The sequence below is a fragment of the Rhinolophus sinicus genome, chromosome 3 (assembly GCF_057876585.1).
Source record: "Rhinolophus sinicus isolate RSI-liver-muscle chromosome 3, RSI-T2T, whole genome shotgun sequence".
Lineage (NCBI taxonomy): Eukaryota > Metazoa > Chordata > Mammalia > Chiroptera > Rhinolophidae > Rhinolophus > Rhinolophus sinicus.
The window spans coordinates 3,383,166-3,406,203 of record NC_142503.1 but is presented as its reverse complement, the minus strand read 5'-3'; the positions used below and the strand labels follow the sequence as shown (position 1 = coordinate 3,406,203).

At 47.4% G+C, this 23,038-nt stretch overlaps 1 long non-coding RNA gene across 1 annotated transcript; it reads left to right on the top strand.

Moving 5' to 3' along the window:
- The first annotated feature begins 99 nt into the window (after window positions 1–99).
- On the top strand, window positions 100–21,759 carry LOC109453584 (uncharacterized). The gene is made up of 2 exons (XR_012495197.2): window positions 100–1,512; window positions 19,990–21,759. It is a non-coding gene; the product is annotated as an uncharacterized LOC109453584 (long non-coding RNA).
- The last annotated feature ends 1,279 nt before the right edge of the window (window positions 21,760–23,038 follow it).

Below are 23,038 nucleotides of genomic sequence, written 5' to 3'. Positions count from 1 at the left end.
GGCTTGCTGCGTGACAGGCTTTCTATAGACGCCTAAAACCTTCAACGCAACGAGGCAGAGGTGTGCCGCGATGACGTCATTCAGGCGCCTCCTGTCCTGGAAGGACCCCTGACCTGGACGGGCAAGTGCGCGGTTTATAACTAGGGGGAACCGCGCTATCCGTTCCAGGAGGGGAGAGAGGACTACGGCTCCCGACTCCCCGCGCGGCGGGCGGACTCCGACCGGTTCCTCGGGCCGCTCCCGATGTGCTTCAGCACCTTGTGGCGGCCTTCGTCGCCGGTGGCCGTTCCTTCCCCCGGAACGTTTTTCCTCCCGACAGCTTCCCCCGCCTGCTGTGGTCCACTTGCCGCCCGACCCCCGCTCCTGGGTCGGGCTCCCAGACCCATCCCCGTGGCCCCCCGGAAGCCCTGGCTGTGGGCACCGCCACCCACCGGGTGCCCAGCGCAGAGCTTGGTTGAATCCTCGGGGACCCCGCCGCCGCTCGTGGTTAATAGCTGGTCACTACCAAGTCCCATTGTAATTCCCCTCGGGAGGGAAAAAAGAAAAGAACTGCTGCCCCTCGCCGCGTTTATTGGGTGAATTCAAGCCCGGCTCCTTTGGCTGGAACCGCAGGTTTCCCCACCTCCAACCCGGGACCCACCGCCTCCAGAATCTCTGTGCTAATCACAGCTGCTGCCGTCCGGACCCTCGGAAACCTCCCGTGGCTTCCCGACGTCTGGGTGTGAAGCCCAAATTCTCAGCGTTCAGCGCCGGCGCTGCATGTGTTCAGCAGACGTGCAGACCTCACCAGTTTCCACCTAAATCTTCAGTATGGAAATTGCAACTGCAAACCCCTCCCAAACAGCGCAGCCCTACCCTGGCTCACACACTGGCAGACACTTGCTGTGGATGGAGGGACCAGCCATCCAGGCTCAGAGCTGGGTTTCCTGTCGTTGACACCTAAGACAGCTCAGCACCTGACTGAGGAAGTGTTCTGACCGATGCACGTACCACGGGCAGAAAGCAGCAGTGGGGTTCAAGGGAGCAGGGGAAGGAGCGGGCGCAGGGGCACGCGGACCACGTGACCCATCACAGCCCCACGAGAGGGAGACTTGTGTGGGTCCTGATGACTCCATTTCTGGTTTCTGATCCCAGAAAAATGTGTTTTCACAGTCTCTTCCCTTTTGTTTAAGGTTTCCTAAATGAGTGTTTTTCCCAGAGTACCTTCCTCGGGGAGGCAGCTTGCCGTCCAGCTTTATTTACCTCCCTCGCTGCTGTCCACCCACACCCACGACACACCTGTCTTTGCTGAAACTGAACTACTGCTGCCTTCCCGCCTTTGCACACTTGCCCTAGTCTTCCCTTTGCCTGGAACACCTTCCTCCCAGCGCTAATCTACCTGTCCTTCCTGTTCCCAAATGTGACCTCCACATCCCCAAAGGATGCCTGCCTCCTTTATCTCCCCTTAGCCCTGAGTAGTTGTTCATAACACCACATTTGAACTTGGAGTGGAGCCGTTTTTATGTCTTAGAGGTAAGTTTTCCTCTTAAATCCTGCAAAGTGCTGCACATAGTAGGTGCTCAGTGAATGTCAGTGAATTAAATTTCTGCAGCTAATTGAAAGTAAAAAAGAAAAGTAAGCGCTTCTGTTTAAAAATGAAAGTGCATTTGTTTTCTACTAACTTTCTCAAAATCAGTCTCTAAGACATTTAAAGAAAGAAACAAGTCTTGTTTGTGTAATGCAGGGTGAGCAAATTCTTCTTTAAGGAGAATAGTAAACATTGTAGGCTTTGGAAGCCATACAGGCCTTTGATGCATATCTGTCTTGGTCATTGTTTTGGGTTTTAAAGAAACCTTTAAAATGTAAAAGATATTCTTATATTGCAGGCTTACAAAAACAAGTGTAATTATAGGAAATAATGCAAATCGTTGTAGGTCACTAGTTGAGTGATACTGAAATTATGTTGTTCCTCTTTCCCACCTATAGACCACATGTTTTGTCATTGTGATGGAAACAAACAAGCAAGCAAATATCTACACTGCAGAAAGTGAACAGTGGCTTTGGGGTTGCAAACCTGGCTGTAAATTCTGAAGCTACTGATTTATTTGAGCTGGTACTTCCTTACAGAGGAGTCCCGATAATTTAGGTGAAAAGTGACAAGGTCAAGGCTGAATTCCTAGGATCTACTGCACAGAGAGTAGTTGTTAACAATTTATTGATGGCATTTTTTGTTTTGGAAAACAGAAGAAGTTTGTGTTTTTGTGTCAATGTCCTAAGACCTGGTGGCTGTATTTGGGGGCTTCCCTGTGCCTCCAAAGTCCAGGCTGCTTAGAGGATCCGACTATGAAAGTCTCAGTTTGCCTCATACCCACATCGTCTACTCCCTGTCACTTGGTGACTTGCTGAAACAAATTCTTTAAAACGTAATTGAGAGGTGACTGATGATTTAACGTGTTACCATAGCTTCCACTGAAATGGCTTCTAGATTTGTTGTAGAAGCAAAGGAGGTTTTATCAATTCAAAATGGAAAAAGCTGTTTGTTCATTGAAAGCTCTTATATTTTGCTTTATGAAGAGCTATCCTTTCATTTCATGTGTGTGCCCATCCGAAAAATAAGCTACATTTTCTTTATTGTAAAACCCTGGGAGATATCTAATGGAGCAGTTTGCAACTCCAGCAGTGTACAATTCAGGGGTATTATCTGATTACATTATATTAATTTCCAGGCCTGTGAGGTAATGCTACCACAGGCCCACAAGAGGTCCATCTTTCCCTGTCTGTGTTTTAGACACCAATGGAATTTCTAGCCATATTTATGACATGTCAGCCCCTTCGTGGGGGACTGGGAAGGCCATTCTCTTGGGCAGACTAGGGACGGAGGAGCTTTGTGTGAACCATCTGCCCATTCACAGTCTACGGTGCTCAGTGCTGAGCTACTTTGCTCCAGTGTTTCTCACTCCCCTGGGTGACAGCAGTGTTTTGCTCTGTCCCCAGGGATCAGCAACAGGCAGTGCCTTTGCTTACAACTTCGGCTGTCACCCTCAGCGATGCTCAGTCGGGGTGGGGAGTGGGGGCAAACATTGCTTTCTCCTGGAAGACTGAGTTTACTTCGAAATCAGAAGAATCTTTTTGTTTTAAAACAAGCATAGTTTGGAATAGAATGCAAAACTGGCAATTATTAAAGATGAAGCACAATTGTAGGGGACTTTCATGGCCTGGGATTTTTTTAGGGCAATGAAACTGCTCTGTCTGGTACTGTAATGATGGCCACAGGTCACATTATACATCTGTCAAAACCACAGAATGTACGGCGCCAAGAGTGAACCACAATGTAAACTGGACTCCGGGCGGTTATAACATATCGATGCAGGTTCATCAGTGGTAACACATACCCCACCTGGAGGGGCATGCTGGTCATTGCGGAGGCTGTGCTCACGGGGTTTCCTGGGAAATCTCTGTACTTTCCACTTTATTTTGCTGTGAACCTAAAGCTGCTCTGAAAAGTTAAGAAAATAACAAGAAAAAACTACAGGCTGTGGGAATAATAGTAGAAAGTGTCCACATCAGGAGTAAATGTGGCATGTGCATCAGAAACCAGCTTGGCCTGGAGCGCGGTGAGCAAGGAGTCTCTGGGTATCGATTAGATTGACTGAGGTGAGGGGTGGGCACAGACCAGGTCATACCAGGGCTTGCAAGCCAGGGTGGAACTGTTTTAGTGTTGAAGTACAAGGAGCAGCCATCAAACAGTTTTAAGAATAAAGTGGCATTATTTGATTTACAAAAAACACTTTTCATTCTGACTGTCATCTGGAAATAGTCTGTGAGACTGGGTGTCATTTCCTGAGTTGGGAGAGAGGAATCCACTTTGGGCAGGCAATTGAAGATGTATGTAACTTAAAGAGGTTGTTTCCTTTCCTTCTGGATTTAACAAGGAAAGATCGTACAATACAATTATTTGGACCCCAGAAAGACGCAATATTTTGAAAAGTAATATTTTGAGTGTTTTACTGGCCTTAGGAAGCCGTGATTCTCAAAACTTCATTATATCAGAACCTAAGGGTTCAGATTATGAGTTCGGATGGTTTTATTCTAAGATCATGAGAATATAACACATTTGGTCCTTGATCCAGGCAGAAAATGATAGCCAAGGAGAAGGAAAAAATGTCTTTTATTTAAAATAAATGTCTAGCAATTGTTTGAATTTTAGATAAAATGATACCAAACATCTTTGGCCAGTTTTTCTTTGGCCTCAACCTCAAGCCCTGACATGAAGAAAAATGGCGTTCAGCATTCACAGTACATTCCAGATACGTGGTGGGAGCTCCAAGACAATCATTCTCCATACGCTAGAGTGGAAACAAATAGCTTAGCTTAATGACCTTTATTGGGGGGGGGGGGGCGAGGGGAGAAATGTATAACCTGAAACATCTTTTGGATATGTCCTGTTGAATGGTCGTATGGTCTGAATTTCTACCAAAAGAACTTTCCTATCCAGTAAGAAATTTTATGGGTGTTGAGAAAATGAATTCAAACATCTGTTTAAACATGGGTTGAAATCTCTTTGAAAATTCAGAAATAAGATCTGAGAAGGACTTTTGGGCATAGCCCCATGATGCTCTGAAAGTTTGAATTGCAGGTTGCCAAGTCCATCCTTGTTTTCAAGAACTAAGAAACTCAAAGGGGGTGTGGAAGGGACGTAGGATGGGGAACTGGTGGTGGTACTTCCTGTTTCCTTACAAAAATATAAACAATCATGGGCACTTTTGAGTAGACAAAGTTATCCAGGGTTCTGCTGAGGCCAGGTAGTTAGTTACATGACTTAGAAATGACTCAGTTATGATCAACAGAAAATGCAACCACATTTGATTTTGAAGGACATGTTGGTTCATGTGACTTGCAGGGTCCAGAACTCAGTGGATCTGACTTTCTAATGTTTCAGTGATCAGACAGGCCCTCTCAGCACAGTCACGTGACGGGTGATAGCAGCTCCTCATTCTGCATTTCTGTGGGTTCTCATCCGCTAGGATAGAGAGTTCTCTGCTCCTGCTCCCAGCAAACAAAACCCTGCCTCACTTAAGTCAGGTGAGAGAAGCTTAGGTGTTGGTCTCACTCCCTGCCTGACAGCCAGGCTGTAAGGGTGCGGGCCAGGTATCTACATGGAATCAGACACTTCTACTCCACGTGGAAGCCCACGTGATGGGCGTCCCTCTTGTGTAAGAGCTGATTCCCGTGCACTCTGTGACTATACTGCCCACTTGCAGTTTTCACTTCGTGTGAAGTACAGGGGAGCAGCCCTGTGGGTGATGAATGGCTCCCTTTATTGCTAAGGGGGCTGATTGTATCAGAGACTGCAACAGTAAAAGGAAACCAGATTTGGGAGGGTGGCTATGAAGGCAGATTTGTGTCATTCATTCATTCATTCATTCATTCATTCATTCAGTGGACATGATTTCATGGGCCAGTATTCTCCTCCATGCCAGGCCCTGTGTCCTGCGCTGGGACGTGGAGGTACAAACTTACCATGCCCTGTCACCAGGAGCTCACTTCTGAGTCAAGTAACTGAGAGGATCTAAGCGCATGTGTTGTTGAAGTTATAAAAGAGAAAGAAGGAAGTCCTAAGAACACCTGCTAATGGTCATATGTCCCTGGGAAAGTGAGCTATACCTGGATGCCTAATTCAAGAGCTTTATATGCATAGCCCATAAAAACAAGGTTTGGCCCTGTTGTTCCAAAGGAATGAGCAAGAATGCTTGCTGAGCACTCATTTAGTTAACTGCCCAGCTGCTGATTAGTTGTTCAGAGGAAGGAGCTATAACCAGAGCACCCAAACATAAGTGATGGTGCGTGAGCCAAGTTGTCAATGTGATATTAGAGAAGAAAGCAGCAGACTCCTCTGGTGGTACTGACTTTGCAAACCTCCATCTAGATGTTAAAGGAAAATGACATGGTAAATAGATTCAAACCCCATGGAAGGAACCGTAGGTGTTCTCCCATTGTTTAAACGCGGCTTCCTGAGGTGGACAGAGGTGGCAGCCTCAGCAGCCTCCTTTCATCTCCCCTCTGCTGTATCTTTTGCAGACCAGAAGGTCTAGAAAGCTAACAGCACTGTGATCGTGCGTCCTCGTATCTAGAGTGATGGGTGTGAGTTAGCTTCTGCCAATTAGATGCACTCAGGACAGTTGGGGAAGCAGCAGGAGGGAAGTCACCTTTCCCCTGCTCTCACTCTGCAGGAGGGCTTTCTTTTCCCAGCCATGTTCCCATGTGATAGCACTAGGTTTCTTAGGCGCCTCAAGTCCTTGGCAGCCATGATGACAGGAGCTTCTCTGTCCGGCTAGGAAAGGAGGGTGCTGAAGGCACCTGGTCACACAGCCCTTCTGACCCTGCACCTTCCCGACTCAGCACAGGTCACCACTCCTGACCCGCTCTGTGTTGCTGTGTCCGGGTGTCATCCCTGGAGGCCCAGCCTGCAGCACTTTTGCAGCCCAGTGTCCAACAATTGTGTGGACTGTTTTGAAGCCATCTCTACTTAAAATGGCTGACGCTTTTAGCTCTTCCTGTGTGGCACTTACTCTTATGGAATTTGGCCGTGGAAGTAGCTGTGGGCAGCAGACCCTCAAGGATGAGCCCGTGAGACTGTGTATCTGTCTTGGTTGAATTGGAGGGCAAAGAGGATCCAATTGCCATTAGAGAATGAGAAACTGGGCACAAGTGGCACACAGTAAGACACAAACTGGCTTAAACTGTCATCTGGAATCACAGGGAATAAAGAACCTATTGAAAGCGAGACATGTCAAGTGGCTGCTGCAGCATTGGGGCCGGAGTGAGGGGCACAGAGGGAAGGTGGGCTGGCTGCTGTGTCTGAACCGATTGTGCAAAGGAAGAAAGCGTCAGGCCTGAGGGTGTCCGCTGTCAGCTCACAGTGCAGTCAGTGTGTGTGGGGGGGTGGGGAGGTTCCTGAGTCCTAACACGATACCAGTGCTCACGCGTAGCTGCAGGCCAGACATAGCCGAAAGGATCGCAGGAGTCCAGACAGGCGCATCGCTGAACTGCCAGTTGATTCCAAAGTGTCAGCAGGTCACCTTTCTGAAATATAGGAAACCGCTAAGTTAAGAGAGGGAACTGAAGAATCCGAATGGGGAGATCACCTTGCTAAGAGAAGTTCTCCCTTCTTTGTCTGATGTCAATCCTATCCCAGCTCACCTCTGACGCAGTTACCCTGAAGGAATGCTGCTTCTCCCGGAGCCATTCCCACCTCCCTCGCTGCCTCTACACATACGATTAGAACCTGACCCCCACAGGCCTTAGAAGCAAAGTATAGAATTTGACCCAGGCAGAGAAGAATTGCTAGTCAAAATAATTATGATTTGTTTATATTTAATTAAATGAGAAGAAACCTGGATAATACATTTTGGAATTGATTGCAAACGTGCTAAACTAAGGTAAGAGGTATAACTAGTTTGGGCAAAAACTGTATGTAAATGAGATATTCTGGACTCTTCTGGTACACATCAACATTTCCATTGTCACAACTTAGTCATTGGGAATTTGATTATCTTACCATCCTGAGGGCGCCATATTGGTTCGGTGTATTGATGTCATCATGCTTATTGAACTTGGTGAGTCAGAAATACCCTATCACCTGCATGATAGAGCAGGTGAGATAAAAATCTATAGACATTTGCAGGGGCCACCACTCCCAGGTCCAGGTATATTCCAACAAAGATGCTCAATGCTGCAACGCTGGGTCAGCCTGTTTTTTTTTTTTTTTTTTTGGTTTTGGTTTTTTTTTAGGCAAAGTGTACTCACTTTGGGTGTGCTGCTCTGACCCATTTATTAAGTAACCTGAAAGTCTACCAACCTGGAAGGGAGCTCAGAGAACAAGAAGGCAAGGAGCTCTGTCATCTGCTTTCCCGGCACATGCAGTGGCACAGACCGTGTGGTACATGGAACCTATTACAAGCCCTAGTAGGGGAATAGGTGATGTCCTGTAGGCTTTTGGCACAAAGTAAGGCCACTTTTGGAAAATGACTCCAACAGTTTTGTTTCGTTTGTTTTGTTGTTTCTGAAATGGCTCTTGGTTGTTACTGGGCCCCAGCTGAGACTGAATGCCTAACCATGAGACATCGTGTGACTACATGGTCTAAGTCATTAAGTTTGATTTCCTGAACAGCACCAGGTCACATTGAAGTGACATCTGTGAGACTGAGTATAGCAGACCTTGAAGTAATGCAATGGCTGGAGCAGGCCCCCCTCAGTGTTCCTGCCAGTTCTGCAGCACATCTCCAAACCAGTCCACAGCTGGTTTGTGTCCCTCGGGAGGGTCCTGTGTCCAGGTGTCAGGAGGAAAACATGAAGCCTTGGTGGCACAGGGTTCTGCGCAGTGTGCAGGTGACAGCCCCAGCCAGGTTCCTGCAGTGTCACAGCTCCTCTTAGGTTAGTCCCCGTAGACGAGCAGTGAAGGAGGAGAAATGGAGCATTGCAGAGAGGTGGCTTCTATTGTTATTGGTAAGAGAGACATTTCTGGAGCTCTCCAGGGGAGGCCATTAGCCAACTGGGCCAATCAGCCCGGGGTGCCCTGTGAGGTGACATTTTTGAATTTTTGATTGTCCCACTGTTGAGGGTGGGGAGTGCCTCTGGCATCTAACAGGTAAAGTCAAGGATGGTGTGAAACATCCTACAACACACAGGACAGTCCCTCACCGCACGGAACTGTCAGCCTCAATGCCAACAGAGCCGAGGCTGAGAACCGCTCTTCTCAATCCTTACACACGAATGTGAAGCTCAAGATACTGTGGGGTGTTTGTTGTTGTTATTTACAAAAGTGTTTCTTTCTGTCTCTGTCATAGCTCATCGCTCACACCAGTGAAAATAAAGAGTGAAAGTAGGTACAGAATTCAGCCCTTTTTAATCACATAGCAATCTTGGGTACTAATAGATCAGGTAGGAACTATATCCTCCCAGAATAAAGGGCATGGGTGGGAGAAGATTCATTGAGCTTTAAGGAATAAAGGGAAAATGATGTTATCAAGTGACGGATCAGAATTGATCAAAGCTTGGAAAACACACAGCAGAGCCAGCTCTTCTGCTGCCTCCCTGCCACAGAGTGTCAGGCTGGCTGACCATCTGGGTTCCCATGGTCACACACCCCAGACCTAGAGAATGCTTTGTAAGAAGAAATTTCTTTGGGATTTGGGGGGCCCAGCACTTGGAGAGAGGTCTACCTAACCTCTTTTCACTGGAACCTGTGATCTAAAAACAAGCAGATGTTGTCCAGCCCAGGGACCTATTTCAACAGGTCTGTAAGTGGTGAGGATGGGAACCGCTCAGTCATTGCAGAGTCCTGGGACCAACAACGCACGAGAGGAGTGAGTCAGAGGCCTGGGAGGCCCTGGGGCCTGCGGACACCCACTCCACAGTTGGTGGGGGCTGTGGCACAGGCCAGTGGGAGGCCAGATGTAGGATGCACTGTCCTGTGCCTCCCTGTCTCTCTGTGCCTTCTGCTCTCGCAATGACTCAGTGAGTGGACAGACAGGCCTAAGGGACAGCAGGACCATGTCAGCGTCCTTCCTTCCCTCCCCTGTCACTCACAGGTGGACGCTCCTCGGGCAGTCCCAGGGTCTAGCCACCATGCCTAGGTCATCACCAAAGCTTTCTCCTCAGGGCAGAGCTGAGGCTGAGTGACAGGAAGGCCCACCAATCCAGTAAACCATTTCATAGGCAGGACACACAGCTGATAAGGGGTCAATGCACTACCACCCCACGACTGTGTTTTTACAGATCTAACAGCATCTTCACTCAGAGACAAGACCCTGAGGCATCACAGAACAAAGTATATATATAAAGAGAGAGAGAAAACTAGAAAAACAGACCATAATTACCATAATATGCGTGCATGTAATGTGTACTTCATTCATATGCTACTTTCTATAGAGACACAGAAAGAATATATTCTTTCTATAGAGAACATGAAAAGTCTCATTCTATAAATACGTATCTCTTATTAATATGTTTACCTTTTCTAACCATATGGCCATTGCAAATATAATTTGTAACCATTTTTCCAGTTAATGAATTCTAATCATAAATATGCGTCCATACCGACACGATCATAGTTTTTTTTTTTATGGCTCTAAGACGTTCCACTGTCATTGATTCAACCTAATCCCTATAGCTGTTCGTTTTGATCAAGGCTTCTCAGCCTCGCACTGTTGGCATTTGGGGCCCATCATTCTCAGTCCTGTGCAAGGCAGGACGCTTACCATCACCCTGGCCTCTGTCCCCTAGATGCCAGCAGCAGCCCCTTCCAGTTGTGACAATCGAAACTCTCCAGATGCCTCCAAATCAAATGTCCCCTGGGGCCAGAATCACCCTAGGTTGAGAACCACTAATATGAGTCCTTCCTTCCTTCCTTCCTTCCTTCCTTCCTTCCTTCCTTCCTTCCTTCCTTCCTTCCCTCCCTCCCTCCCTCCCTTCCTTTCTTTCTTGACTATCTTCAAACAAAGCTGCCTGAACTTCCTTACAGCTCACTTCCCACTTCTATCCAATTATATCCAGAGCACAAATTCCTAGACGCTAAAGTACTGCTGCAGAGAAGAGGCATATTCAAGAACTCCGATACAATTTTGCCAAATGTCTGTCAAAGTATCATTTTTTAAAAGTTAAAAACACAATTGTCATATAAATATAGAGAGAGCCTCTGTCCAAGGTTTCTGTCTCGTTGAGTGAGACAACCAGCAGGATGGTAGGGCTGATTCCCAGGGAAGTGGAGAGACTGAGCCCCAGGGCCCTGCAAAGGCACTGGAAGAGGGGGTCCAGTCACACCCACAATGCAGCGAGGCTCACCGTTGGGCTGTAAACCTTTGCAAGCCTGCAGGACGCCATTCATTTCCACTGACACCAGATGAGAATCACTTGCATTGCTATTGGTTTTCTGTATGTTAAGATGGACTCACAGCTGGTGAAATATCCTAATCAACAGAAAATGATACGTTAAACCAACTCTTAGGTGACTGACTGTTGTACAACGCCCAGTATACCCTTGAAAAGGCAGTCATCCTTTTGCTATTTCTGAGTTTGGGGATTTTTTTCCCTCTCAACTTTGTGTTCCTAAAATTTTCTAAAATGTGCTCTCCGTTCAACTGACACAGCCCCCATAGCCATGACCTGCGTGGGGCGTTCTCATTTTCTTTTATGATACCCTATTGGACAGGTATCTCATTACTGTGTTTCCATTTAGTCCACTACCTGTGAGGTCAAATACGTTCTCACATATTTCATGGCCATTCCTGCTCTAATTTATTTTGCTTACTCATGTCCTTTGTCCATTTTCCTTTTAGGGAATTCAATTTTTTCTAATTCATTTCTAGTTCCTTTGTCATTTAGAATACCGATCATTTGTCTTTTATAAATATTAGAAATATTATTCTGAAGTTTCCTTTACCTCTCCATTTAGTTTTCCTTTAAAAGAGAAATTTATGTATAATCAGATCCATTGGTATTTTCCTTTATGGGTTCATTTCTGGGATTATGTTGGAAAGTTCTTTCTTAACCCCAGGATTAAATATTTATTCTTTCTCCTAATGCATTTAGAGGTTATTATTTTATACTTAAATTTGTATTCCATTTGAAGTTCATTTTAAAATAAGAAAAGAGGTGGAAATAGAACTCCCCCCCCCCAAAAAAAAAAAAAAGAGCTAGCCAGCTTCCTTGCCGCTACTTGTTAAGTAATTCTTCTTTGTAAGTCCTATGGCTCAGCCATGAAGGGCATATACAGGGGAGCCCACTTCTGGACTGTCACCTGCCTGCGGCCTGGGCCCCAGGCCATACAATGCAGACCACTGTTCCTATGAAATATGTTTTCTAAGTCACAGCTTCTGTTTGCAGTGGTGCAGTGTCTATGTGTATAGAATTAGATAAGTGGAAAGGTATCCTTTTTTTAGGACAGCGCTTTTTTGTTCTCTTATGAGGCCCAGTATTTCTTATTAAAAAGACATTTTCCCTTCTAAGGGAACATATTGAGGGTATGACATTTCCCTGAGTGTAGTAACCCCCCGTCTTACATATTATTACCAGACCTCCTTGTCCTGTGCCCGGAGTGTGTGTGAGTGTCCAGGCCCAAGGCCACGGGGGATGTCTCGGGCTGGCAAGGGTGTCTGGGTGCTCCTGACAGGGCGGACTCTCACGTACTCACCACACGGTGTGACCAGATTGTGGGCAGTGGAGAGTCCGCCGATTTCTATTTATTTGTTTGTTTTAATTAACCTCTGAACCAGTTTTCTCAACATGGGCTCCTCGAGGCCCATGAAATCTGTCAGAATGCCTGGAGGAAAGTGCCTTTTGGAACAAAAGGGTTGGAACATTCCACCCAGTTAAACCCGTTAAACCACATTGAGCAAGTTTGTCTGCAGCAGGACTTCTCAGGGCCATTGATCTGTTAATATCCTGGGACTGTCCGAGAGCAGGATGGTTATAAGCCCTTGTCATCCTTGTCTAAGAAACAATGACTAGCAGCCCAGGAAACGCCAGCTGGCTAAACTCTGCAACCCGGGGAACTCTATTTCCCCAATACTATTATTTTTCATGCAAAACTGTGAAAAAGACAAAATGTCTCCAATAGTGAACATGGAGACAGCTGTAATTAAAGAAAATCACTGACAACAAGAACCTGAGCCACTTCATCTTGGAGGGAAATTCCTGTTTTTGCCAGAGAATTGCATGCAGCCCTCGCCACTCGCCCACGAGGAATGGGGGCTACGGATTACTGTCCTTTGTGCTGAGAATGTGATGTCTTGCAGCTGTGGGATGGTGGGGTGTCAAGAATCTGCATCTGTTGGTTGCACAATACTTTTGCTAGGCTTCCCTTTCTACGTACAAGTCACCAGGAACTTGGCGTGAACCAACAGCTAGTCATTAGTTCATAGAGCTCCAGCTCAGAAGTCCAGGCAAGTTCTCTGCTCAGGGCCTCACACAGTAGAACTCGTTGTTGGCCAGGCTTCCTTCCTTTCTGGCGGCTCAGGGAAAGAAGCTGCTTCTAAGTCATGTGGGTTGTTTGTGGAATTTATTGGCTCACGGATATAGAACAGAGGACCCAAAGTCCCAGAACCATCTACATCCCTTGCCATGTGGCCCCCATCTTCAAAGCCAGGAACAGAGGCTCTCCCTCATGTTGAGTCCCCCTCACACTTCAAGTCTTTTCCTTCCAGAAGTGCCCTATGCCTTCTATGGATTCAGCTGATTAGGTGAGGCTCACCCAGGGTGATCTCTCTATCTTGAAGTCAACTTATTTTGAACCTAATTTCATCTACAAGATCCAGTCACAGCAGTGCCTAGATTAGTGTTTGACTGAGTAACTGGGAGTGTGGGGAGTTGTGGGAACCAGGGCCCATCTGAGAACTCTGCCTCCCACATTCACTTCCTGTTGGGTGGGGACACCAGGGTTGCACTGGCTTTAGAAATTTTCCGTGCTACTAAGAGGGTCCATGTGTGTTTGGGGAAATAAAAAATGAGTCAGAGGAGATTTGATCTTAGTTAGTAGAATGCGTGAGAACCCCAGAGATATGCCAAAGGTTGTGATGCTGACACCGTGGCAAAGTTTTTCCCATGTCTGCAAAATTGCTTTCCTTGCTGCTGCCTGCAATCGGGAGAATCTGTATGGTGGTCCCACGGTTGCCTTTCGATGAATAGTTTTAAAGGAGTCTATTTTAAGCTTCACTGTTACCTATGGTTGGTATAATGCTCAATATATTTGGGGCAGTTGAAGAATTCACAATAGTGGTATTATGTTCTTTATGGGATGTTAGTAGAAATACATTTTTGTTGCCCTTCAATGATAAATCAAAAGAACTACCAACGCCAAACCTCCAGACGGAGACTTTTTAATGTGACTGTCACATCCTTGTACTCCAAGCCACTGTTCTCCCAGCTACAACTGATCTCACTTTCTGAGTTTCTGATTGCAAGTTTGTAGAAGTCACTCTGTAAAGTTTTCAGTGAAATCCAGCATGTGAAAAAATTTAGCCAAACCAGACTCCCGGGTGTTGTTGATGGGTTGGTTGCAGCTCCTTATTTTCAGCCAGTGTTGGGGGAGAGGGCTGAACCCTGGGGAGGTGCTAAAGGACCATCCCCACTCCACCTCCACACCAAACTGCTCTCTGCAGGAACCACCAGCTTTTCCCTTGACTGCAGGAAGCGGCGGTGTCCCATGTCAATGTGTAAGAAGCTGGGTTCATCTAGGGCTGAATGGAGAAGCCCACTGCATGGTTCCCTCCCTGCCAGGGCTGTCACCAAGGGCGCTGCGTCCCCAGCCATTCCTTCTGAGTTCTGATGTCATGGGCACATTGGCCCTGAGACTGGGGGCCAGGCTCATTTCCCAAGCAAGCCACACTAACTAATATCATTAAGCTGCCTGGTTTTAATTTTCAACCTCTTCCCAGTTGTCTACTTAAGAGTGTTGAAAGCCAAACTCATTCATTCTTTCCACCATTTACTGGTGATTGGAGCAGTTTAATGATTGTCTTGTGAGGAGGAGAAAGGGATACAGATCAGGAACAACTGGAGAGAGACGAACAAGAAGAATTGTAAGTTGGAAGAGAAACACCAGGTCATAAAAGTGTAATTGAAAACATCATGCTGTACAATTACCATGGTGTGGCTTGGTTAATGGGGCCTCCACATTTATCTTTTTGCTGATAGTTCACTGTGAGAAATACAATTTAAGAAAATCTAGGAGGTGGGGATCCCAGTATTTCTCAACAACTTTGTCTAAGCGGGCGGTATGTGGGAAATAGAGCCTGGAGGTGAGGTAGGCAGCTTCGGCGGTCTGCTCACCCTTCACCAGATGTGCCGGCCCTGTGACAGGAGCTTCAGATCTGAGCTCCATCGCTGAGCAGAACCCAGAGAAGTCCTCCCACGGTCTTGGAGAGAGAAAGCAGGCATGCTGCTGCTCCCCGTCAGTGCAACGTCTTATCCTGTGACACACTTCAGGTTCCAGAAAACAGGGTGCTGGCCCTGAGGTCAGTTATTCCAGACCCTTCCCTGGTTTAACCTTCAACATGCCCACACAGATGTCCCATGGACATCAGACATCTTTCTTTCCCTGGTCTGCCTGAACATTCCTGAAATCTTACCCTTCTGTCCGTAGACTCCCCTCCACCCCCAGACCTCACTAGAGAGGTGACTGTGGGTCTCTCATGTCCTCAGAGCTCAAATCCAATGACAGAATGTCCTACTGGCTCCCCCTCCTCGTTCTGGCCAGGACACTTCTTCCCCCCAGGATTACTAGGAGGGACATACCCCAGCATTGCTGCTTTTCCCGTTGTCCCGCTAATATCCAGTGTCCTCACAGGTGCTTGAGGAATGGGTCCAAAGCCTAAGTAACATCACGCTGTGCCCCCGCTCAAAGCTCTCCAGCAGCTTTCCATTGTGATCACAGTAAAATTTAAATATGACCATGGCCGGCGTTCTCAGGTCCGGGCTCTGCCTACCCCTGACCACCGAGAGCACGCACGCCTCTCCTTTCTGTTCACAGAACTTGCTGTGTCCCTTCCCAGCTCAAGTCCTCCTCGGGTCCCTTCAGGGACACACCCTCTCCAGGTCCTCCCATGGCACATAGGTCTCTGTTCAAATGTCCCCTCCCCAGAGAAGTTTCCCTGTACCACAGATGGTGAGTCGTGTGGGGCACAAGTCCCCAAGGCAACAAGGGCATGTGAGCTGGCCTAGGGTGGTCCCTCAAATGTTGGGGAAATGAATAACTGAATGAGATGAGTAATTTCCCTCCTATCTCAGAAGCTGTAACCATTTCCGCCGAGAACTGAGATAGATTCTCAGTCCTAAGTTCAGTTCATTTCAACACCCGTGGCCTAAATATTCCGTTGTACGTGGTCTGGGGCTTCTGGAGCGGTGCTGTCCAACATGGCAGCCACCAGCCATGTGTGGTTATTGAAATATAAATGAACATATAATACAATGCACATTTCAGGTCTTGAGCCACACTGTACATATTGCAATGGCTGCATAGTCGCAGGCAGCTAGTGGCTTCCTGCTGTGGACTAAGTGTTGGTATTCCCCGTAATTCCTATATTGAGGCCTTAACCCCCTCCCCCCCATGTGATGGTATTTGGAACTGGGGCCTTTGGGAGGTGAGTAGGTTTAGCTGAGGTCCTGAGGGTGCGGCCCCCATGACAGGAGCAGAGCACCTCTCCCTAGGCCATGTGAGGACACAGGTGAGGGCAGCCACCTAGAAACCAGGAAGGGGGCCCTCCTCAGACACTGCATCTGTCAGCACCTTGACCTTGGATTTCCAGTCTCCAGAACTCTGAGGGATAACTGTCTATTGTTTGAACCCTCGGGTCTGTGGTATTTTGTCCCAGCAGCCGCAGTGACAGTCCTTACTGCACAGTCCAGAGGTGGGGCATTTTCATTGTTGCCGTAAGTTCTGTTGCACAGAGCTGTTATGGAATGTGGTGTGAAACACACAGCCATCCTCTTGTCAGGAGGTCAGAGTCTCTGGGGGAAGGACAGATGGGTAAACCTAATCATTTCTGGAAGGTGGTGTTCAGGCTCTAGGGACCTGGCACAGAGGCCACGTGGGGGTGGAGGGGGTGTCCCACAGTTGCTGACTCTGAGCTGGGTTTTCAAGGAAGAACAAGAGCCGACACGTAAAGCAGAGTGTGCGGGACCAGGGGTTGACCCCCATGTATCCTAAAAATAAATACAAATGTAAAAAGACCTCAGCAGGAGATGTAAAGCCCCAAGGACTGTTTGCTTGCCCATTCCCCTCTCTTCAGTTCCGTACACATCTATTTACAAGAAAAGAGCACGCCACTTTTGTTCCTTGGCGCGACTGACATACATGGAGGTATGTCACAGAAAAATGTTGGGGGCAGTGGGCCAAGTTACGTTGCATGGAAGCAGCTTAACTAGCGTTTGTGAACTAGAAGAGATAGTGTAGAATTGCGTGAGGTACCACGTGGCCATGTGAATTAAAGTCACATGTGGTCCACAGCGGACCACAAGGGTGGTCAGCATCCTCACCTTCTGTGGACAAGGTGCCCTCGTGATGAGCAGTGATCACAGCTGTAGAATGGGTGCCGCCCACAAGCGTTGGGTCGTCGGTGCTCACACGGCATTCCTGGCTGAGCCTACCCCTGGAGGAAGCACAGTCAGCCTTCTCTTCGCTCACCTGTCAGGCAGGTCCGTGTCAGGGTACGTGGTTATCAGCCTGCTCTGACACCCAGGAGTCTCACCTCTCCAAATGACCCCTCTGCTTCCCCTTCGGACCGCTCCCTGGCACCATGTCACAGCTCCCGGGCAAAGCTTACACAATGTTTCACATCCCGGTCTTCCTTTCTCCCCAACACAGGCAATAGGGTCCTTCCTATTTGCAGGCATGTGGACACGTGCCTTTTATCCTGGTAAATGAACAACAACCTTCCTGGTTGAGCACCCAGCACTCAGCTGGATTTTGGCCTTGCTTTGGTTCTCCTGACCCCCATGCCTGGGACCGTGGGGGTGTTTCCCTGCTCAGATGCCCTGGGAAGCTCCAGAAGTAACCCTACTAATTCAACATGGATTTCCAGGGATCTGTGTGAGGAGTGCATGGCAAGGAGAGGCTGCAGTCTGAGCGCATCTCTGGGGTCGATTGATGGAGGGAGAAACGAGCAACGTGTGGCAAGGGACGCAGAAACTGCTCACCCAGAATGCAAGCTTTGCCCCCAGCACCACACGCCTGTGTGGGTCACAGGAGAGATGGTGGCGGTGGTGGTGCATTTCCACACACAGGGGTGCTCTTTCTCGCCCTGTCTGCAGCGCCCATTTTTCATAGCATCGGGAGGCTATGATTGCGGCCACTGAGTTGCGCTGGAGATGACACAGCTAGCTGAGCTCCGTGTTGAATAAACTTTGGCAGCCACACCAACTTTAAATTGATATTAATGTCAGGGTTGCTTTTTATAGTTTCCCTGAAGGTCTTAGCAACGATAGACCAAAGCAGGCATCGTGGTATGTGAGCCTGAATTAAGCTCACATTTTTCTGATGTGTCTTTAATTTGCTTTTGGCACAGAGTCTCTGTTTTTCTTGGGTTTTACATCATTTATGGGGTTGCATGGATACACTCTAACAAAACATCATTTATAATCAAATGAGGCTCACAGAAGAAAGAAATGCACGCCAATTCCAACTAACCTGAGCCTTGATGGGAATAGCTATCTGCTCTGATTAGCCCAACGTGTGTGAACACTTTCAGAGCTGGAGTAGAGACTCTCCATCACTACATTCCCAATATCCCAGTATTTCCAGCTCCATAGAGGGGAAGGTGCTCATCGAACAAATGTCTCAATTAAGTACTTCTGAGTAAAATCTACTCTCCTCATTAATTATAATAATTAAAAACATGGATATTTGCATAGGGTGTGTGTGTATGTCTGTGTGTGCGTGTGTGTGAGAGAGAGACAGAGAGAGAGAGACAGAGAGAGAGAGAGAGAGAGAGAGAGAGAGAGAGAGAGAGAGAGAGAGATGGGCAAAAACAGTTTTGCCTTGTTTCACACTAAACTTCTAACAAAGTGACCTCCAATCACTCCTGGGGGGTCATTTTAGGAAGAAAGCCATATCCGTTTCCCCATTATACCTAAGCATCTGGGCTCATCCATCCCTTTAATCCAGGCATCACTCAACAATTTCTGGCCTGAAAAGAGGCATATAAATGCTGTTCAAGGATGGTTTGTGCGATTAAAGATAAGAAAGCTCAATAACTGAATCCACTGTAAAACATTTCATACCAGAGTCAACATCTGTACTTAATTGTCCCACACACCCATGGCGGCTCTCAGCGCTTGTTGTGGGAACGTCTTTCTCCTGGTGATCACAAACACACAGCTGGCCGCCTGGCTACTGTGCCTCCTGCAGCACCCACTTGGCACTTGGAGAGGGTGGTAGGACTCTGCCTCAGGGCACAAATCTCTTCTTTTCTGCACTAAAGCGTCACCTCTGCTGGTGATTTGTTTTGTTCCTTTGTAACATCAGTTTTTGTCATCTGTCTGCAGAGTGGACATCGAATGACGGTCTGATGGAATGAGGTCTGTGCGCACTGGCAGCTGGTGAATTTTCTCAGATTGAGAAAGAGTCATGGATGTGGCTGCTGAAAAACAGGCCACTGTTGCAGCCTGGGGGCTGAGGCTTCACTTCTGTTTTCTCGCATGGAGCCCTCGATGCAAATGCGGCATTTCTATCCCATCTGAATCAACTGAAAGTACCATGGATGTCGGATCAGCAGCTGCCTCTGTTTTATCAGCTGCGTCCTCTGTGGGCACACAGGCTTTCCCAAGCCCTCAGAGGAGGTGGACACAAGCCTCTGAATCATCACATCAACCCTCTTTAAACCAAGCCACAAATTCCTGGACTTTAATAAAATGAGGTTTTAAATGAAATGGGTTTTTCTACTTAAATGCCAGTCCCTACTGTGTTTGGTGTAAGCCCCAACTGTGGTACAGAGAGTAGGGATGGGAGAAGGCAGTCAGAGATATGTCAGCCTCAGATCCGGTGGGTTCTTTGAATTAATAACACCGATGGGATGGAATCCAATTACAGACTTGATCCCACTCTGGACAAACATTTTTTATCTTTTTATTTCCTTGAGTCTACCCTTTTGCTTTGTACAACTTCACCTATGAGGCAAGTTACCTTGCGTTAGAAGCAGGGCAAAACAGCCCAAATGTATCCAGGTAATATCTGTAAGGCATGCAATTCTCTTTCCTAACCATTCTTGCTTGCTCGGAAGACAGCACTTGCCGTGACTGAAGTTGTCAAATCTCCCAGCAGTTTTGCCATCAGCTCCTGCCATTTCAATGTCATACTGCTTTTAGCCTGGTCCTCTGCGTTTCCCCACCCTCGTGCTCATCAAAAAGCCTCAGATTATTCTGGTTTTTGTAAATTTAAGCAGGAAAACCATTTATCACCTTTACTGAGAAGCTTAAAATTGTGAGGAGAGATGATCGGTTTTTATTTTATTTCAACAGGAGACACGGTGTGTCACAGCTGAGTAAACCCAGCATCTTGTCTGCAAGGCCATCCACAGTGTCACGAGTGCTCTGGGGCCAGGCATTCCTACCTCGGAATTCAGGTGTTAAGCGGGAGTTCAAGTCAATATGTCTTCTCAGAAACCAATTTATGCATCAGCACCAAGTCTGCAGGGGTGGAGCATGCAGCTGGAAATGGTGTTCAGACGCTCAAGCAAGTTTCACTGAGACAGAGGTACTTGATGCTTTTTCGCAATAGTTTTATCCATGGGACTCCTGCTCTTGGAAGTATTTGTGACTTCATGGATGGTAGCTAGGCTGGGGACAGCCTGCATTGACGATCTGCAGTATCGAGTATGGGGGTGGGGCGACTATTGAACTAAAGTCACCTTGACCCTGAGCACCACCAGCCCCTTTCATGGGTTCTCAGAAGGTGAGCGTGTCGGGCCCCTGCGCCTGCTGTCTGTTTTTACTGCTACCTCCAAATGCCTCACTGTGAGGGCGCTATGCGGTGCTGACAGATGGGTGGACACCAGAAAACACAATATCCGTTCTGTCAAACCTGTGTGTTAGTCACAACCTGTACACAGAGTCCAAATCACTCCCTTTTCAGTGCACTGATATGACCCCATAATATTTAGACTTGAAGGGAAATTTTCATTAAGGCTTTGTTATGGTGAAAACACAAAACAAAAGCTTACTCATTTAAGTGTCAAATAAGAATTAAGTCACTTTGGGAGACTACATGGAAACTAATTAAACCCCAGGGACTCTGGAGCAATCCCAGTGTGGGTCGGCTTAGAAGCTGATACACAGTCAACCCAGGTAAAGGGGGTAAATGAAAGTCGGCCTCGATGATGCAGATTTGTGTTCTGCTGTTTGGTGGCAGTGCTGCCATGGTTTAGCACACCCTCGGGTCACATGCTCAGATGGCCTTGCAATGTGTCTTGGCCAAGAAGTGCTAAGAGTCGCTCTTCGGAGCAGATGTCCTGGGCTCTGCTCTTTACTCCGGGCTATTGTTCATGATACAGCTGTCACTCAAGTCCTCAGAAAGGTGAGCAGCTCAGTTTGGCACCTTCTCTTTGCCTTCTCTCGGCTTTTGAGTCAAATCTACACGAGGACGCACCCCCAATGTCCTGCTCACCTGTGGGGGAACTCGGAGAGGATGTGCAGGGCAGCGTGAAGACAAGCTCACAAGCCTCGCCAAAGCCACTGTGGCTTTCCCTTGTCTCACCCGATGACACTACAGATGCAATGCTCACACAAAGAAGGACGTTGGAATGCTTTGGGAGAACACACAGCCCTCGTATTGTTTGCTAGACTTACTCAAATGCATAAAAGATTCCAATTTTACAGGAGTTAGTTTCCAGCTCTTGGACTAAATTTTGGATGTTCTGAACTGGTTGATTTGAGTCATTCATAAGTTATCATAATTTGTTCCATGTCCTTCTAAACTGTCCACTTTTTATTGAATCAGTTATATGTATCATTAGGGTGATTGATAGCCAAGTTATGCCATTTACATGCTCTCTCATTCTGGTTTGAATATTCAGTTTCGTTTTTCTAATATTCAGTTAGAAAGACATATGTAAAAATATGAAACTTTGACGTTTGTTGTCTAAAAGTTTCAGTTGTATCTTTTTCTTGGGCTATTGTTCTTAAATTTTAGTTCAAAAGTATTGGAAAATCATGCTTTCAATAATACCTTAATGATTTACTAACTGTCCCAAAAGACAAATAGAAAAGATCGGTAAAAATGAGTTGATGACACTTCTTTGCTTTCAGTTTCTGTTCATTCTGGAAACCTGTCCAGGATTGAGAAGAGTGACAGGAGGGAATCAGGAAAGGAAAGGAGAACATTAGACCATCAACCCATTTCACAATGAATGACGTAGCAACAATTGGAGTAGCTGAGAAGAAGAGTTGGGTGTTGTTCTTGGAGCGTGTGCAGGGGGGATTGAGCTGTTTTGGGGGGACGTCCCTCTTCTGTGAAGGGGTGAATTTGAGCAGGTCGTGGAGGCTGTGAGCGGAATCCCCAGGGGCAGGAGGCTCACATGAGCCTCCAGGCCAGGGAGCAGCTTCCATCGTGGCCGTGTCCACTTTGCATTGAGCCCGATGTCGATAAGCACCCATTTAGGAATACGCCTGGGCCCCAGCTGTCTCCTGAGGTCCCACATGTCACCGTCCCATCACATGCTGCAGCAGTGAATGGTGCGGTCCTAGCCCAGCTAATTCTGCCTAGTCCCTGATGGCCAGGTGTGAGTCAGCTGCTCCTTCCCCGGCTCCCATAGCCCAGGGACAAGCTCTGCTCTCACCCACAGGCCGACTGCAGCCTTGTCTCCATGTGTTCAGGTCTCCACTCATCTTCCAGGCTGGGCTGCGAGGTCTCCTCCACCTTGTGTCCCCTGCACCCACTACAGGATTTAGCACCTAGTAGGTGCTTGACAGATGTCAGCTAAGTGAATGAAAGGATTGTCCACTCACTGAGCCTCAGGGAGTCACGTGGTGAGGAAGATATGTGAGAGCTGGTCCTCACTTACCTCGCGGAAAGACTTTATCAGGATGAGGACTCAACATCTCACTGATCTCTTCGTGAAAGTAACCAAATATTGTTAAAGTCACCTGTTTTACCAACATTTTCTTCTTGTTCGCCACTTTTCTGAAAATGAAACATGATTCACTGCCTTTGGACAAAAGCAGCCCATCCTCTTCGCTGCTGCTTTTTGTTCCTCCCAAGGGCACTGCCTTTTTATTTTGTGTAGTGTTCACAGCTTCTTCTATGCTCCTTTTCTCTTCCCCCTGCATCCATGGACGCTGGCCATCAGCTCACATCATCAGGAATATCTTTTTCTCTTTCTCTTCAGCACATCGTCTCCCTCTCCCTTCCCATATCTACAAACACTCACAGTCCTTTCTCCTCCACTCCAGCTCCCTCTCAGACTCTCCAGCTAGAACTCCCCCATCACAGTGAGACGGGGCCAGCTCATAGGTGGGGAGATTAGGTCACTGTGGCTTGTCTATACAGCTGTGTTTCTGGCAGGGCCCTGGA